Here is a 14,730-nt window from a genome sequence, read left to right as displayed (position 1 = left end):
TGCTTGGGGATATGGTTTAGAAGTAAACCATGTAGAGTAGGATAATTGGTTAGACTTGGTGATCCTGAGGGTCTTTTCCAACCTGAATGTTTCTGTGATTCTGTGAACTTGAAACTGACATTTTCCTTGTTTGTCTGGGAGGTGCATCTTAAACACTGGTGTCTTGAAATGAAGTTAAATGGGAACTGCTGCATGTTCAGGGATGATATTTGTTCTGGCATCCTCTGCTATCCACATATTCGCATTAGTCTATTTTTTCCTATTTCTTCATTGCCATATACTTGGCAGGTATAGCAAAATAAACAGAAGTGTAGTTAATCAGCCCAGTCTTGTTGGAAAGAGACCGAAGGGATACCTTTGTTTTTATGGAAACCTAGCAATGACAGGAAACCCTGTGCCTCTCTGCCAATAAGAATTGGTTGCAAACTGAATGAATTGGGAAACAGCAGCTATAAATACACTTAGGAACTACTGGCTTGATCCCACAAAGCAAGTTTATTAACATCCAGAATTAAAAGATCAAAGTTCAAGCACAAGTTTAACACAAAGTGTATGACTAAATGTATATTCTAGTTGGAAGGCATTATTAAGTCTACATTCTCACTATTATGCCTGTTACATTGCCAGGAGAGCTTATGCTCAGAAACAAGAGGACAGAGGGTTTTCTGTAAGGCAAAAGGTTTGCTTCACCTGCAGATTTACCTGCAGTAAAGATCATAGAGATAGAACATGTCTGCTTTCCGCAGAGGGAAATAATGGATCTGCTTCTTATCTGCCATTCCATGTTCATGCAATTGAAGTCCATAGATCATTTCCCTTACAGCTCTTTTCCCTTCCACTCAATTCTGCCAGAAAAGTGTGGTAACTCATTGTAACCCTCAGACAGCTATCAGATGAATCAAACACTGATCAGGTGCTAACAGCAGAAAGTAACGTGATGTCTTGTAGAATGTATATCTCCATGTCTCTTGGAAGTAAATATTTGTGTGAGTAGAAGTGATCTTGCTGCACACCCTGACTGTAACCATGGCTCAGCCTCTCTTTCTCATGATCTCACATCATCTGGATCCTGTTCAAGGGCTTTTGACTAGTATAGGATTGCAAAAGTGACATTGTGCTGGTGCCCTATAGCTTCAGGTAGAAACAGTGTGCCTTGTTCCTTTACAATGAGGGTCAGATGTGGCCTTGCACTGGGCTGCAGTGAACAACATCTCCTTCCAACACTTTGTGTAAAATGAGCTATTGTTACTAATTAGAACAAATACCTAACTTTAAGGATCCACTCATATTCCATGTCTCTGAGAGAAACAGGATCTCTCTTCCCAAAGTGCCATGCATTTTCCATTTGGGCACAGCCAATGCTTTGTCTAGCTGTGGCAAGAGCACCAAATACATGAAGGTCTCATTCACGCTGACCAGCATGATCCTGCTTAGTCCAAAGCCATGTCTTTGGAGCACAGTTAAGACAATACCTCCTTCACTCTTTCCAAATTCTATGACTAGCTGAAAGCCAATCTGACCACAGTGACCTAAGAGCCACCTCAGAGCTTTCTCAGCCAAGCAACACACCAGTGGACCCAGGAAGTCACTTTGTCTCATGAGGCTGTGTTCTCAGCTTGGAGAGCACTGCTCCCTCTGCCAGCTGTTTCCATGGGCAAATGATGCTGGTTTAGTGCCTCTTTGTGTCATTCTCCTGACACTGGGAATCTGACATCACCAATGTTTTCTAAGCTAATTAAGAGCCAAGTGAAAATTTGGGAGTCTGTGTTGCTGTTTGATAAATAGCTCTCTTATTAACATAAGAACTTGTCAGCACATTGCAGGTTCCACAAGTGTTTGAGTCTCTCTATGTGTCTCTGTGTGTGCATGCATTGGACTGAAAATATGAATCTTTAGACATGAAGGGAAGGACTATGTATCTCTCTGACATCTTTGTTGACCTTGGCAATGGGCTTTTCCCATTGTTCTACTTTAACTGTGCTTGAAATCAAGTGGGAGTCTAATTCAAATTAATGATGAAATAAAATGTTAGGGAAAGTAGGCAGCATAAGAATAGAAATGCTAACATTAGAAAATATTAAATCTCCATAAACTCTCTTACAATACATTTTTTTTCAAATCAACATATCAAAATATTGCTCTGGGGCTTGCAAAAGTCTTCAGAGTGTAATATATTAAAAAGACTATGTTATTGCAATAAAATACATAATCAACTTTCCCTCACTCATCCCTTACCTTGACAGTCTCTGAAACAAAAACCTCCTGGCCAATGTTCAGAGGAAGTAATGGTAGAGCAGAGGTCCTCAGTGCTTTGGTATCCACTGAAATCTCTCCACAGATGTCCTACTTCATATATGTTCATGCAGTTTAGTGCAGAATGGGCAGCAGGAGAGCAAAGAATTTTTTTCCATGAGGCTCTGTAGACATGTATGTACCATGCTCTGGTACATGACAAATCTGCTTAAAATCTGATTGTGCAATATAGTCTAGTTGTGTTTTAATTCCACCCTGAGTCATGACACTATTAAGGGGGGGGGGGGGGGGGATAAAATGAAAGCTAAGCACTTTTGAAGAAAATAAGTCTTTAAATATTGCTATGCACTCATCCTAAATATATCATTATGCAATGGGGTCCCTATTGAACAAGGCAAATTACCTTTAACCATGTTTTTCTATGGCTTAGCTTGTGTCTTTTTGTAATGTTTGTTTTGAGGATAATTGATACATATTCTTAAGCCATAGGAACAGAGTTCAGATGAGGGAACAATTAGTGAGATTGCCTGTCAGAGAGGATTTTAAGCAAAAGCTCATAGCAACTTTGTTGCTTCATACAAGTCTATAATCTTTACAAAAACAGAGGTTTGATTACTGAAATCTACACAACTCACAGCCAAGTGAGCAATGAAGTGATTATCCCCAGCAGATGGAGGGAAAAAAATCATGCTGTGTTACCACAAGGGTGCCTAAAGGATTCCAAAGACAATGTAAGAAGCTATTATTTCCTATTCCAATGTTCCTCTTGAGTCCAAGTCAACAACTAAGGAAATTCCTCTTTATTCAGCTCTTAAATCATCATAGGTGCTTGATGCAATCATGCACTCCCATGTGCTATATGTGCTACCTATATCACAGATGGATGGTGCAGGCACACCACTAACTTTGGCTGGGGTTCTGGTGCTTACCAATTGCACATTGGCCACAGGAACCCCATGCAGTGGTACAGGCTGGGGTCAGAGTGGCTGGAGAGCAGCCTGGCAGAAAGGGATCTGGGGGTACTGGTCAACGGTAGGCTGAACATGAGCCAGCAGTGTGCCCAGGCAGCCAAGAGGGCCAATGGCATCCTGGCATGCATCAGGAACAGTGTGGCCAGCAGGAACAGGGAGGTCATTCTGCCCCTGGACTCAGGACTGGTTAGGCCACACCTTGAGTACTGTGTCCAGCTCTGGGCCCCTCAGTTTAGGAAAGATGTTGAGTTGCTGGAGCGTGTCCAGAGAAGGGCAACAAAGCTGGGGAGGGGTTTGGAGCACAGCCCTGTGAGGAGAGGCTGAGGGAGCTGGGGTTGCTTAGCCTGGAGAAGAGGAGGCTCAGGGCAGATCTTAGTGCTCTCTACAACTGCCTGAAGGGGGGTTGTAGCCAGCTGGGGGTTGGTCTCTTCTCCCAGGAAAGCAGCACCAGAACAAGAGGACACAGTCTCAAGCTGCACCAGGGGAGGTTCAGACTGGATGTTAGGAAGAAATTCTACACAGAGAGAGTGATTGCCCATTGGAATGTGCTGCCCGGGGAGGTGGTGGAGTCACCATCATTGGAGGTGTTTAGGAGGAGACTTGATAGGGTGCTGGGTTGCATGGTTTAGTTGATTAGGTGGTGTTGGATGATAGGTTGGACACGATGATCTTGAAGGTCTCTTCCAACCTGGTTTATTCTATTCTATTCTAGTCTAGTCTAGTCTATTCTAACCACCATAGACAGACTTCTCTTCATGACAGGCTGAAGAGTGCAGGAAAATGCTTGTGATTCTTGCCCATAAACTTCAGCAATAGTAACAGAAACAGAAAATTATCTTATTTTACGTGATTAAATGAAGATTGAAACTAAATCAGAATATTTGCTGAAAGCATGTAACTCACCATGGTTTTGATGCTAACTGCAATGCACCTGTAAATTACTTAGAAACACTTCTGCATTTACATGAAGCAATCTCTGAAAAGCTACAAGCTATTACCTACATTGATGAATTTTGAGTATTTCATATGCCAAATTATTTTAATCTTTTAAATCACTGAGGCATAGGCAAATAATGGAATGGGATATTTGTTTGTTTGTCTGGAGAGATCTCAGAGCTGATTCAAATCATTAATTACACTTGGAGATGAATCACATGCAAATATAAAGACAGAGAGACAGCTACTTCATGACTGGTGCAATCAAAAGCTCCCTCTCACATCCCAACCAGCATGTCCCAGATTTAAACCTGAAGGGCTTAATATCTTTGCTGGTGAGAGAGGTCTGTTGTCAATTTGGGCCAGGCTGCACACCTTTGGCATCCTGGGGGTCTGGGGCCTGTTCTTCATTGGGTGAAGAAATAGTTTCTATGCCTGCTGCCAGCAAATCAGGATGCCATTTTAATAGATACTTGATGCCTCTTGTCTGAAGATAAAGCTCAGCTAGAAGACAAGGTTCATTTACCACTCATGCTCTCAAAGCATGCGTGTGTAGATCTTTGAGTGAGAAAGACTTGTAACTTAAAAACTGGCTTAAAGTCGCTGGGTAGTTGGAAAGACATTTTGGACCTAAAGATCTATTATCAATTTTTTATTAATGTTAGCCTGGTGCAATGTAAGTTTGTGAAGCTAATGCAAGATAAAAGGGTCCTCCAGTACTCTTTCCAGAACCCTGGCAAAAGGAGCTTTGCTACTGCTGTGTCTCTGGACAAGAAGTGTTCCTAACATGATTTGCACTGCAGCCCACAATCCTTGCTAGCACATTGAAACATCATTTGAATGAGAAATGCGGGACCTGGCAATGGGGTGATATAATCCACTAATTGATCAAATGCTGCACAGTGTTCAATAGGAAAGATTTTTTTCATTTGTGAAGAATTTTTATTTAATGTATTTTTTTCCTTAAAAGTAGCAACACTATATCACCCATAATAAATCACTCTTGGCTCTTGTTAATGACTTCATTATCCATTTCCACCCTTTCTGTTTCTAAGTTATGGAAACAGATTTTGAAGTGCAGTGGGAGGCAGCTGAATTCTCAGCATTTTGCTGTGGATGCAGAGTATTTTGTTAAACTTCTCACACTATTTCCAAAAAAGATAGAAATACTTTCATAGCAATGGACTGCAAGAGACTGTCTTCTTTTGTACAGTTCTAAACCCACACATTTTCCTTCCTGATTTTCTCTGCATGTGTCAAAGTTAGGCAGGGCTTGTACAGCCCTTAGTACTTGCTGATGTAGAAATGACTGCCAAATGAATGGTTTATACTGGAATATCTCAGTATTTATATAAGTAGGCTACAGCATGGACATTTAATTTAGTTCTCATTCCAAACCCATGACAAGTCACTATGACACCTTTAAGAAATGTTTCACATATGGTGAAATGCAGCATTCAAAATTGTAAAAAAAAAAAAAGAGGTAGTTGACTTACATTAAGGCAGAGCCTTTTAAACAATCTAAGGAAATACTTCAAGCTTGTAATAATACATCTCAGCCATTTACTGTTTAATAGTTTTGATGACAAATTAACATTGTCATCAATGGATGAAGGATGGTACAGTAGTTTGGGGGGCTGGCTCTTTTCACCTTCAAAAGACCTAAGGCAAAATTTCTCATGCATTAACAGAAATGTCTTTTTGGATATGAGAAGTGAAAGTTTTCATGGGAGTTTCCAATATGTTGTGGTGTTGCTACAGATCTGAACATGAGGGAATCCAGGCACCAAGCCCAGGTACTGGAGACAGCCAGGTAGGGATTTGGTACTGCAACTGCGCTCTCTGTGCACTCACTGTCTCTTAATGTCTCATAGCCTTTCACTTCATGAATAAAATAGTCATGTTTATCTCCCACTCCACATAAAAATACCATTTTAGCTAAAATCCATCTCTGCTGTAAAAGTGACTCAGAGTACTTGTGCAATGGAGCTGACTAGAAAGTAGCACAAAGCTTGATTTACAGCATAGGCTAGGTGTGGGAGTGTTGGGTTTCAAAGCTGACAATTTATATGGAGCAGTTTCTTTATGAAGTATGAGTTTAAGCCATGAAGTCTGGCTTTGGAATGGCAATTGTTTAGTTACTATTGAGATTTGGGGCCCTCCTGATCAGCATAATGAGTGGCTGATTTGCCAGGATTTCTCACCAAAATGAGCACACACTAATGCTCCAATATACATATAACCATGAGAGTGGATAAGGTTAAGACTAGTAACACTAGATTTCTACTGGGTGAAAGTCTTCCATGAGCCCTTTCCATGCCTGCTTGCTTAGCTTCAAGAGATCTGAGATGTGGGGCTTTAAAGTAAGCATGTCTTGGCATGCAAATGAAGCACTTAATTATCTGTTGTACTCTTTCATCATGATATTGAACCAGAGTAGCAATGTTTTGCAGCTTACAAGGGTATCAGGCAGGTAAGTATACAAGAAGAAAGATAGTTACAGCCAGATGGCTCTGCCAAGGCACACCACCTTGAGGCTTCTTTGCAATATCAGGCAAGTGCCTTTCAGCACTTGCTGAAGGGATGAAAATGCACAGAGATACCTGAGTTGTGTAATTCTTGCCTGGGGCTGTGATGTCCTGATCTCACTGTTTAGGATGAAAATGGGCTCCAAGTTCCACTGGGTTCTGTAGATATATATATATTCATACATAGAGAGAAATAGATGGATATCATCTAGACATCAAGTAGAAAGTGAGAGTATTTTCTGCCTAGAAATGCTTAGTGTATAACAAATAAGATGGTAAGAAATTACTACCAAGATGAAGGCTTGAAAGACATAAAATACAAGATGTTTAGAGTGTATTTTGTTTACATTTTTTTATAAAATAAATCACAAAGCCTCTTAGCCAGCCTGGATAAGATTACCCAGTGTTACCAAACCAAGCATGAAATACTGTCAATTGTAACTTCTGAAACTTTTTCCAATCAATTGTCTTCTTGTTTTCTGCTCATCTGGATCTCCCCTGCTTGTGTGCTCAATCTCCAGCCTGATCCTTGCCCCTACATTACTGTCGTCAGGTGGTCCCTTCATCCTAAATGCAAGAATCAAGATTATCTTCAAAGAGTATCGAAGAGGGAGGAGGGGAGAGACATCATCTTGATAGTTTTCCTAGGGCTTTTTGTGTTTTCCTCTTTAGAATATGTTCTGTGTCTTTTGAAGGGGTGGATGCACCCCTTTCTCATCCTAAGCTCTTCCCTTTGAAGAAGTGGCCACCAGCCTGGCTACCTACAAAAGCTTCTGCAGATGACTTTGCAGTCATGAGATCTACTGGAGTACATGGAAGTCTCTCCATAAAGGTCAATGAGGTTGGCTAACCTGAGCCCCACACTTTAAAGTAATCTAGAATGTGTGAGAAGGGCAGCTGTATTTTTTCTGAGGAGATTCATGTGTATCCTGAGCCAGTTAGTTTGTTATAAGGCTGATATTGTAATGGAGCCCATGAATGTTCATGATAAACAGAAAATGAAAGGGAACTCCCTCACATTTAATGAAACAAAACACAAGTGAGTCAGTCTTTAAATCTTTCACCAGATAATTTCTCTTTCATAACGTGCTCTTTCTATCCACTAATTCGACAGTCTGTTCTTTTGAATGTAGGTATCTGATCGGTGTCCCTGGGTGAGTTAATCTGGCTGATGAAACTAAACAGCAATATCTAACGACAACGTCTGGCACAGGTACAAACACAATCAGTCTCTCCCATTTATCTTGACATTGCATGCAAAGGACTGCAATAAAAGCATACTACATCTGTCCTATTTTTTGATGTTGAAAGATTTTAAAAGTGTAATCCATATTAAGCTTCTACATTTCAGCAGCCAAGACTGACTTAAAAATGTGTGCTTTTGGATGGTAACTACACTGCTCATTGTTGCTGCTAACTGTGTGGGATTTGGTGTTGGGTTGTTGGTTTTTTTACTTTTGCTTATAAAATTCCTGAAAGTGATTTGCCAAGTCATGTGCAATGTTTAGTTCATACAACTTTCCTTTCGTCTTGTTTCTTGAGTGAAACCATGAAGTTAAAACTTGAAATGCGATCTCATACATCCACCCTGAATGACGAAGAATTAACCACAAAACAGAAATTTGAGCAAAGTTAAATCCATGCATTTGAGAAATGTTTGGCTTATTAATAATGTTTCTAAATTAGGCATAGTGTTTATAATACTTACAGATAGATCGGGGTGGGGGGGGGTGTTAGGAAGCACTTGATGTTTAATTATGCATATTTTAGCTATGTAGTCAATCGCAAACAATTATATATTTGCATCTTTGAAATTTGTTCCCATTAGTTTCACCAAATGGATAAAAACAGCATTGATTTCCATGCCTGGAAGAGTCCTGTTCTGCAAGGGTTTGGTCTGCCTTCTTGCAAAAAAGCGCCTTCACAACACAGAACATGTGTCAGTATTTCTAATTTGTGACGGTATTTTCAATGCAGACTTCTAGTAATTACCAAAGCAGGTGGTTTCATCTTTAATATCTACACTCCAACAAGCCACATCAGCTACCTCTAGTCTCTCTCCTGTGATCCCTTTTCTTATAGCCCAGATAAGAGGGAAAAATTCTGGGGAGCTTCTTCATGCACCTTTAAAATCAATTGAGAGTGGAGGAGAGGTAAATACATCCATATGTTTGTTTTTAGGATTCGATCAGCACAGGCGCTGATGCTCTTAAGGAGTGTCTAGAGTACATTGAACAGTGCTTCTTCTTACCCTGCTACATCAGAGAGAACAAGATCACAGCCTCATGTAAATGTGCTAGGAAATGTAGAAACAGCAAACCTGACATGTGTTCCACCTTCTTTGTGCGCTGAATCACCCTTGTCAAGAGATTCTTTAGAGACCTAGCATGGCAATCTGTCATTCACAGAAAGAAGCATGTAGTGTTGTTACTGGAATTTATCAAGAGCAGCTTCCATAACCTGCTACACTGTAAAAATGTTCATATTTTAGCATGCCAATGGAACTTCACAAATAGGAAGCACATGGCATATTAAGCTTGTTTCCTCTTAAGCCCACACTTCAGATTCAGAGCATACATAGGAAGAGAAAATGCAGAGGCACCAACTGGCCAGGCAAAAAAGGCAAAGGCTTTCTTGTGTGGCTGAAGTGGGGAGTCACATAAAGCAAATGGTCTTGGCAGCATTCTCTTGATCCTTTTTATTTCAGAGGTTGAACAACATTCAGAAGATAGTAATGTGATCCACCAATGACCATCTCTCCTTGAAAATCCCATAGTGTTGGAGTGAGGCAAGGAAAGGGGGAATTTATGGGCAATGTTTTTCAGCCTTTCTCAAATAAGGCACCAGTTCAAGTAATCATTTTGGATCTCTGAATCGATGATAAAGGAGAGCACCAACAACACGCTGAATGGCCACATCATTAGAACGAAATTAATCTGCCTTTGAACTCCAGACTTTAGAACTGTATTTGATCTCCTAAAGCTCTGCTTCATTTTGACCCTATTGTCTCAACTCAGACTAATCTGTATTTCTACATGTCCAAAAGGGTGAACCTTCTTAATATGAAGTTAATATCTAAGTTGAATCCATTTCTGCAAGAAACATAAACACAGGCACAAAGGAATAAAGAACAACATTGTCTCTCATGGAGTTTGGTGATGGGTGGTGGTTGTCCCATTTGATTGGACATACTATTCCTACAGGAAAAAAGTTGTGGGTGAATATCACAGTATCACAGTATAACTAAGGTTGGAAGAGACCTCAAGGATCATCGAGTCCAACCTGTCTCCACAGACCTCATGACAAGACCATGGCACCAAGTGCCACATCCAATCCCCTCTTGAACACCTCCAGGGACGGTGACTCCACCACCTCCCTCGGCAGCACATTCCAATGACTAATGACTCGCTTGGTGAAGAACTTTCTCCTCACCTTGAGTCTAAACCTCCCCTGGCGCAGCTTGAGACTGTGTCCCTTGTCCTGGTGCTGGTTGCCTGGGAGAAGAGACCAACCACCAACCCCTTCCTGACCACAACCACCTTTCAGGTAGTTGTAGAGGGCAATGAGGTCTCCCTTGAGCCTCCTCTTCTCCAGGCTAAACAATCCCAGCTCCCTCAGCCTCTCCTCATAGGGCTTGTGCTCAAGGCCTCTCAGCAGCCTTGTTGCCCTTCTCTGGACACGTTCAAGTGTCTCAATGTCCTTCTTAAACTGAGGGGCCCAGAACTGGACACAGTACTCAAGGCGCAGCCTAACCAATGCAGAGTACAGGGGCACAATGACCTCCCTGCTCCTGCTGGCCACACTATTCCTAATGCAGGCCAGGATGCCATTGGCCTTCTTGGCCACCTGGGCACACTGCTGGCTCATGTTTAGTTGGCTGTCAATCAGTACCCCCAGGTCCCTCTCTGTTTGGCAACTCTCCAGCCACTCTGACCCCAGCCTGTAGCTCTGCATGGGGTTGCCGTGGCCAAAGTGCAGCACCCGGCACTTGGGCTTGTTGAATGCCATTCCACTGGACTCTGCCCATCTGTCCAGTCGGTCGAGGTCCATCTGCAGAGCCTTGCTACCCTCTAACTGACCAGCATCTGCTCCTAACTTGTCATCTGCAAACTTGCTGATGACTGACTCTATCAATGAATGCTTAGTACTTTACATCTGGGAAGGGATCACTGCTCTCCCTTGTCCACACTGCCACAGATTTTAACTAATGAGAATCTACTCATCTCTACTAAACTGACACTAGACTAATGTAGTGCATGGCAGTGGGAAGCAAAAACCTTCTGTGTTATATATTTACTTTTGTGGAAAAGGATATTGCAACACGCATTATTTCTTCTTCTTCAGTGGTCATCTTGGTTTTACCCCAACTGTGTAAAAATAACATGAGTAGTCAGTGAAAGTACTATAGAAAATCTAATCAATACTCACCTCTCTACCAAATTTTTTTAAAAAATATATAATAATAAAAAGACAATGAAATAATCTAACTTACAAACCATGTACTGCTTGCTGACTCCAAATGTTTGGTAACCTCACCACAACAGGGTGTCCTTGTCCACTCAACTGCATGTTTCATCGTTTGTCAAAGAAATAGACCTGATGCACTGATATTCAGAACTCTTTATTTCAGCAAAATTCCCATCGATTTAATGAGAAGACACAAAGAATGTTCAGTTCATATTGATCAAAATATGAAGTCTATATATAGAGATATAAATGAGAGAGAGAGAGAGAGAGAGATGGGCTTATATACACATGTACATGTGCCTGTGTACATATATGTAACACAAATACAACACACAAAGGTGCACAGAAAGAAATCCTTCTATTCCACCCCCCATACCCCCACACCCCCCCATCCTCCCCCAGCTAAACAGTTAGTGACTTAAATACTTAAATGGTAGTTCTGTAAGGAATGAAGCTTTGAATTCCTGCAAATATTTACTATGAATTTCAGCTCTGAATTTTTATCTAATTTCAACCTCCTGTGGCTCCCTGATTTTAAAATAGCCTCTCCTAATTTTCATAGAATAGAATCATAAAATCATAGAATCAATAAGGTTGGAAAAGACCTCAGAGATCATCAAGTCCAACCTATCACCCAGCACCTCATGACTAAGACATGGCTTCAAGTGCCACACTAAATCCTTTTTTGAAGACCTCCAGGAATAGTGACTCCACCACCTCCCTGGGCAGCACATTCCAATGGCCAATTATTCTTTCTGGGAAGAACTTTCTCCTTGCCTCCAGCCTGAACTTCCCCTGGCACAGCTTGAGACTGTGAGGATACATTCTGAGGATATAAGATGTATTGGGCTGAATAAGACACAAGTCTTTTCAGATATAGGCATTTTCTTGTTTGAAGAGGAAAACACAAATCTACATTAATGCACTCTTTCCCATTTTGATTATGAATTTAAGTCTTTAGTTTAAATGATCAAATCCAATACTGATAGATTTTTAGCACAGCAAATACTGAACAGTCTTACTCAAAAAGTTACATCCAGCATGCAAGCTTACTATTCATCATTATGGGTTTATTGTAGAGTTCATTATTACAAGATAGGTTTACTCAAGTTCTAGCTTTTAATGGGAGTTTGGAAGGCAAGGGAAGTAAGGTCATGCCGTTCTTTTGGTGTATTGTACATTAAATTGGAAAGTTCTGCTGATTATTACAGAAATCTACTTTCTCCCTCTTATACACTAATGAAAAGTTTTTTAGAAGGAAATACTGAGCATTCTGTACCTAATAGAAATTTCATAAAACTTAAAATTCTTAGCACATTGGTTAGATGTCTTTAACTTATGTGTGCCTAATCCGTTTTTTACAGTATTTCTCTATCCAAGAGTTCTGCTAGCTATAGATTACTTCCACACAGAAATACACACATCTGGATGTTAGCATCTGTGAATGATTTGATTGGTTGCCTATTTGCCTGTGAATTTTCACATGTAGAGGGGAGAAAACCCACCTCTTTCTTGAGAATATAAGGAAATAGTTGAAGCCTTAAAATTATATCTTATTATTCAACAGGAGGTTATCAGCCTGCTTCACTACATAATACACAGTAACTAGTTGTTTATTTAATATATGGCAGGAAAACTGCCTACTTCATCAAATTCTATGCATACTACACATTTAAACTTTTCTGCTTCGATAGTGTCTTGAAAAAGTTCCTTTATGCTCAAAATTGTGAAACAAGGATCACATTATGGGTCTCCAGACATTTAATAAGACTTCTCAAAAAAGGAAGAATGATGTACATCTACCTTAGTGTTGAAGGTTACATAATATCAACAGTGTCTCAGCACTTCTCAGTCTTCAAAGATTAGCCCAAAGGAAATATACACCAGGAACAAGACCTTGCACTTCTCTGATGTTTTTTGAGTACTCTAAGAAATATAATTGGAGAGATAATTGTTCATCTTTTCATTCCCAAGGAACAGAACCAATTTAAAATACTTATAATCAATAGTAACATGACTTGTCTTCCTAAGGTTCTTGTCTGACATTGAAGACTAAAGGATTTTGCATTGTTCAGAACAGTTCCTCCATGTACCAAGATCTGTTCTATCCTAGTCTGCTACTCTCTGTGCCAGGTGACTAATTGGAAGATTCCTTAGAAAAGTTCATTAATACCATTGAAAGATCTCAAAAGTTTACTTTTGTAAGCTTCCCTCCTCCTCTTATTTCATCACAAATCCTCTTTTCCCCCTATTCTTTCCACTTCTTAAGACCCATGGTGCAGAGCTGACAGACCTGGTAGGATTTTCTCCATCAGCTTCTGTGCACTCTGTGTATTTCTCCTATTACACATGTAGAGTTGGAGTCTTTCCTTCCCTCTGGACATGTTACAAGGTTAAATAGGTTGCATAATTAATTACAGTAAAAACAAAACTTTGACAGGATGGGAAGGTGGTTCTCAAAATTCTGTCAGACATGCATCACTCATCAACATTAAGATTTCTGTCATGTGAGGTTGAATCGCTCAGCCAAATTACTCACTAATGTTGGGCAAATTATGAGCTTTCTAATTACCTGAATGTAGTCAACATGCTTTAGATTTACATTGCACACTTCTACCTTCAAACTAGACATGACTTATTTATCCAACAGGGATTTTCTGAACCTTCTTCAGCTGGAGTTAAAAAAATTACAGCTATTGCCTTTGAAAAAGAGCATATGAAAATAAAAAGAGCTCCTGGCTCTTTACTCCCTGTTTGTGGCCTCAAAGTACAGATGATTTTGAGGTGATCACAAACACTCTCCATGTCCTTGAAGTCTCCCTAGCTGAAACCTTCTCCCATGACACAGCATCCTCATACTTTCTGCAGCTGTAGAGAAAGCAGGTATCTTATTGACAATATTCATACTCTCCCATTCCCCCAGCCTCTTTCCTAGTTGAAGCAAAACTTTCGACACTGTCCCACACCACATCCTGGTCTCCAAACTGGTAAAACATGGGTTTGATGGGTGGGCCACTAGATGGATAAAGAACTGGCTTGATGGCCACACCCAAAGAGTGACTGTCAATGGGTCCATGTCCCAGTGGAGGCCAGTGACAAGCAGAGTCCCTCAGGGATCAGTCCTGGGACCAGGCTTGTTCAACATCTTTGTTGGTGCCATGGACGTGGCATTGAGTGCACTCTCAGCAAGTTTGCTGATGACACCAAGCTGTGTGGTACAGCAGACACACTGGAGGGAAGGGGTGCCATCCAGAGGGACCTTGACAGGCTGCAGAGGTGGGCACAAGCCAACCTCATGAGGTTCAACAAGACCAAGTGCAGGGTCCTGCATCTGGGTCGAGGGAATCCCAGGCACAAATACAGGCTGGGCAGTGACTGGCTGGAAAGCAGCCCGGAGGAGAGAGACTTGGGGCTGCTGGTGGACAAGAAGCTCAACATGAGCTCTCAGTGTGCACTTGCAGCCTGGAAAGCCAATCAGATCCTGGGCTGCATCAAGAGAAGTGTGGCCAGCAGGTCAAGGGAAATGATTCTCCCCCTCTACTCAGCTCTGGTGAGACACCACCTGGAGTACTGCA

This window comes from Dryobates pubescens, chromosome 16 (assembly GCF_014839835.1).
Source record: "Dryobates pubescens isolate bDryPub1 chromosome 16, bDryPub1.pri, whole genome shotgun sequence".
NCBI classification, from domain to species: domain Eukaryota; kingdom Metazoa; phylum Chordata; class Aves; order Piciformes; family Picidae; genus Dryobates; species Dryobates pubescens.
The sequence above is the reverse complement of the archived record's forward strand: the minus strand, read 5'-3'. Positions refer to the sequence as shown.